This window comes from Hordeum vulgare, chromosome 4H (genome assembly GCF_904849725.1).
Source record: "Hordeum vulgare subsp. vulgare chromosome 4H, MorexV3_pseudomolecules_assembly, whole genome shotgun sequence".
In the NCBI taxonomy this organism is placed as follows: domain Eukaryota; kingdom Viridiplantae; phylum Streptophyta; class Magnoliopsida; order Poales; family Poaceae; genus Hordeum; species Hordeum vulgare.
Window position 1 is genome coordinate 3,403,813 of NC_058521.1, and position 5,268 is coordinate 3,409,080.

The window sequence follows — 5,268 nt, forward strand, 5'->3', positions numbered from 1 at the left end:
AATGTGCCCCATGCCTCGTACACGTCCTCCGTGTTCAGGATTCCCGAGGGCTTTTGTCAGCGCGTCGTTCTCTCTGTTGAACTTGATCTTCCCCTCTTGAGCATCCCTCATTGCGTCAATAAGGGCTTGGGTGGGTTTAATTAATTTGCCCCGGTAAACACACTCCCCTGTCTCCGGGTTCAGCGTTCCCCCATGCCCGTACCACCAGCTTTTGGCCCTTGGGTCCCATCCCTCCGTACCTGGACGGATTCCTCGCGCCCTCAGCTCGTTCTCCATCTTCTCCAACCTAGGCAACAAAATGCGATACCCTCCTGGCCCCATAATATGATTGTACTCCTTCTTAGCCGCATTTTCCTTATTTTTTTCGATATTTGAATGAACTGCTCCGATTTCTTTTGCTTCACAAATTCTGGCCAATCATGTTTCAGTTTCTCATATTGTCCTTTGAAATCCGGAGTCTTGTTCTGCTTGACAAAGTCATGGGCTAGATTTTGCTTGAATTTCCGGAATGCGTCGGCCATCTTATGAAGAGCGAACTGTTTGACTAGCCTCCTCCTCTCCTTGTTTTCCTCAATCTTGTTACCCTCCTCATCGAATTTGTTGTATTCCGGAGGTAGAACGAAATGTTCCATAAGCTTCTTGAAGCAATCTTTTTTTGTTCTCTTATCGACAAAAGTGAAACCTGCAGCAATTCGTGCCTTCTTTGGCTCATTCCACTCCTGGACGGTGATCGAGACGTTGTCTCTAACAACGGCTCCGCATTGGCTGACAAACTTGGTGGCGTTCTTGCGGGGCTCCAGCGGCCTGCCGGTTGCACTGTCAACAACCTCGATGGTGCATGTTTCTCCTTGTTTCATCGTCTTGGTTGCGCCACGCTTTGACGACGTACTCGATTGTTTCGACGATCCGGCCGAGGGCTAAAATAAGAAAGAGAGTCGCGCGCGTTAGTACATACATATTTATTCAAATCAGTTAGTTTGTATCACCAGAGGCTCAATGTATATATATACCTCGGCGCCGGAGGTGGTTGCTACTTCCATTTGAAGATCGTCGTTTATCGACGTTTGTTCGGCATCATCTTGCTGACGGCGCCCTTCATCTTCACCGTCAAGGTTCAGATAAGAAGAGATATCATCTTCTTCTTCTCCGGTCGGCACATATAGAATATCGCCGTTTATGATGCCGAACATATGTGCTTCACCGTCCGGATCATAGTTGTCCATAATCGGGTCAGCTCTATCGTCCGCCATTATGTCAGTCCTGAAAACATGTAGTAAAAACAAATTAATTAAGTGAAGAAGCTAGGGGGGCGGTGGCGGAGGCGGCGAGGGAGGAGGCCGAGATCGCGGAGGCGGCGAGGGAGCGAGGGTTGAGTGTATCTCAGGATGGCTTTTAAAGTACTCTTAGTAGATCGAGAATTATGTGCCAAGGTGGCTTGAGAAGATCCGGACTTATATGTCAAGAAGGCTCGGGATTGAAAAACAAGATGATGTAGCCTATCCTTTAATTTACTATTCTTGAGTATAGGGATCCCGCATTATTAAGAGGGGATCACCAGTTTTGCGATGAAATTGCTCAAATTACATCTCCATTTCTCCTTTGTGATCTTTCCAAAACAGAACCAAAGCCTCGGACATCCGGCCCCCTCAGATGTACTTAATTAGAAATATTCTTGTAATTTTAAAATTTGCTTACACCTCTTCAAGAAATATTTTTATTAATCACTATCCTAAATATAAGTCTTTTTTTAGAGATTTCAATAAGGAACTATATACAGAGTGAAATGAGTGAATCTATACTCTAAAATATGCCTATATACATCCGTATGTTGTTCTGTATGAAAATCTTTAAAAAGACTTATATTTAGGAACGAAGGGAATATCAATTTAGTTTTACAAACTGTTCACATATTTTCAGAAAGGTTTTACGTAGTATATGAACATTCACGCAAATCTAAATGCTCATGTAGTTAGGAAACATGTTCATCTGTTATAAACAGGAGCACTGGAGCTCCAATGTCGATCCGCCGGAGTTCGACGCCGTCGGCCACCAGGTCTAAGAACAGCCAACGCCTCTCAGCTCGCCCCTCACCCCTGCGTTCTTCCCCTCTCCCCGTTTTCCCCCATCTCTCTCTAAGCTCCCCCTGTCTCTCTCTCTGCAGCAAGCTCCGCCGCACCAAGTGCTGCCATGGACGCCTCACCGGTGTAGTACGAGCTCACCGCCGGAGCTCCTCCTAGCTGGATCTGCACCAGGGCGACGGCGGGCGAGGGCGACGGCGGGCGGCGTCGAGGGCGAGGGCGACGGCGGGCGGCGTCGAGGGCGAGGCAGAGAACTGGTAGAGGCGAGAATCGGAATCGGAGAAGACGGCGGTTGTATTTATAAGCCCCCCCCCCTTTAGTCGCGGCTGGGGACGCGACCCGCGACTAAAGGTACCTTTAGTCGCGGGTCGCCTGCCCAACCGCGACTAAAGGGTTTTTGGCGGGTTTTTTGCGTTCCCGCGCCCCCCCCCCTTTAGTCGCGGTTGGGGAGGCGACCGCGACTAAAGGGTAACCTTTAGTCGCGGTTGGCCAGACCAACCGCGACTAAAGGGTTTTTGCGTTCCCCGCGCGCAACGACCTTTAGTCGCGGTTGGTCTGGCCAACCGCGACTAAAGGCCGCCGCAGGATTTTTTAGTTTTGTAGGCTCATTTGTATTTGTATTTTTTGTATTTGTGAGTGTTTATATTCAGATATAAATGTTTATAATAAGATGGGGGTGGCCTTTTGCCTCTAAATCGTGTCTCTGAGGGGCTAAAAAATAATAGTTTTTTCTTAAGCAGAAGCTTTTTGATGCATGTTTTTTTTCAATTTTTTTCTACTTTTTCCTTTTTTAGATTAAAATGAGAATTATTTACTCTGAATTTTTTCATCCATGTGAAGTTCAAAAAAGCATCTTTTTTATCTTGATTTTTCCAAAGGTGGACACACTATAATTTCTAAGGAAGTGTCACAACTACAATTTGTTTTCCTATACTCACAAAAGAGGTCGCATTTTTTCACGTGTTTTTTAAGGCACTAGTCGCAATTGCACATTTTTCATAGCTAAGACACAAACTGCATTATTTTAATTTTGAAGGAGTTTCACATATCGATCTATTATAGCTTTTCAAATCGACTCTAACCAAACTATGTTAATTATGGAATACCACCTGCCCTTGGAAAATAAGATTGTCCTGCCCATCACAAACTTAGGAGATGAACCAAACAATACCCACCTAAAACCTGCGACCAAATCCAAAGCAAAACCGGTGGTGAAGCAAAACCTATAATGAACAGGTGTCGACCCTTATTCTTGTATATATGCTCAACGATATCATAGAGTTTACCTTTCCCACGCGTCCTTATCCTGCCGACAGCTTTAATCACGGTTGCACCCTCCAGCCGGGACTAAAGCTTACCCAAACGTCCTTATCCCACCGACAGTTTTCTTAGATGACACAAAAACCACATTTAGTCCCGGTTGCACCAACCAGCCGAGACTAAAGGTTAGATGACCAACTCTGGATTCCTCTTCTTCCCGCCATTTCTTCCCTGTCTTCCCGCCTCTTTCTTCCCGCCTCCTGTCTTCCCGCTCCCATTTTTCCCGCCATTTCTCACTACATATATGTAGCCCGGCTTGGCCAGCATTATCACATCTCTAAAATCTCTCATCACTCTCTCATGGCTTCCACCGCACCCACTCTAACCTACCAGCAGGTGGAGGAGCTTTGCGCCTCGAACTACCCTTGTCCACCGGGCTACCGCGTCCCCACCGGCTGGAGCCTAAGCGCCGGCGGCGTGCCGGTCCCTCCCGTCCCTCAGGGTACTGCGCGCCGGGCGGCCATCACGAACCACTACTACCTCGACCTCACGCCGGAGCAGCGGATGAATCCCCGCTGGCATCCCGATAACCAGCATACTTGGGACGCCTTCTTCATCAATCGGCGTGAGAGGGCGCTCGCCAGGTATGAGGAGGACGGTCTGCCTCCTGGGAACTTCCACGAGGCCGGCCGTCGGCTATGGTGGTACGGCCGGACTCTGCAGAGCGTCATGGACTACATCACGGCCGGCGATATCCCCCGCCTGTGCTACCCTCAGTTCGAGCCACGAGCGCCGCCCGACGACAGCGACGACAGCAGCGACGACGACGGCGGCAACTTAGAAGGCGACGACTACCAGTACAACGACGACGGCGGCTATGAAGACTACGAGTATGCATATTATACGCCTAGGCAGGAGTATGACTAAATCACTCCAAATTTCATGTATCATCAGTGGTATCTCGAATCATTCGAAAATGGACACCAAACACATCACGGGTAATATAATTCACATGATCCATTCAACAAAGTTTGGTACAATAAATTATTACACATCATTTCTTCCCTTGTGTCCCTGCTTGCTTACGATTGTGCCGTATCCATGGAGCATCCTCATCATTTAACTTAATGCTTGGGTCGGTGTTCACTTTGAAGGGCGGAATTTCAGCAAACATATTATAATCTTCTGACATGTCTGTCTTGTCCTCCACTCCCACGATGTTTCTTTTCCCTGAAAGAACAATGTGGCGCTTTGGATCATCGCATGATGTACTGATCGTTTTCTTATCTTTCCGTTTCCTCGGTTTGCTACTCATGTCCTTCACATAGAAAACCTGAGCGACATCTTTCGCTAGGACGAATGGTTCGTCAAGGTAACCAAGATTGTTGAAATCCACCATTGTCATTCCGTATTGCTGGTCCACCTTTACCCCACCTCCTGTTAGCTTGAACCATTTGCACCGGAACAAAGGGACCTTAAAGGAGGGTCCATAGTCAAGTTCCCATATCTCCTCTATGTAACCATAATATGTGACCTCTTGCCCATTCTCGGTTGCTGCATCAAAGCGGACACCACTGTTTTGGTTGGTGCTCTTTTTATCTTGGGCGATCGTGTAAAATGTATTCCCATTTATCTCGTACCCTTGGAAAGTCGTTATAGTCGAAGATGGTGTCTTGGCCAACATGTACAGCTGATCTACAACATCATTGTCATTCATTAAATGTTTTCTCAACCAACTGCCGAAAGTCTCCATGTGGGCCTTCCTAATCCAGGATTCAGGCTTCCCCGGGTTGTCAGAGCGTAAAATATTCTTGTGTTTCTCAAAGTACGGAGCCACCAAGCTGGAATTGGTCAGTACAGTGTGGTGTGCTTCAGTCAGAGAATGGCCGTCCATACATATCGTTGATTTCCTTCCGATCGTGCCTTTTCC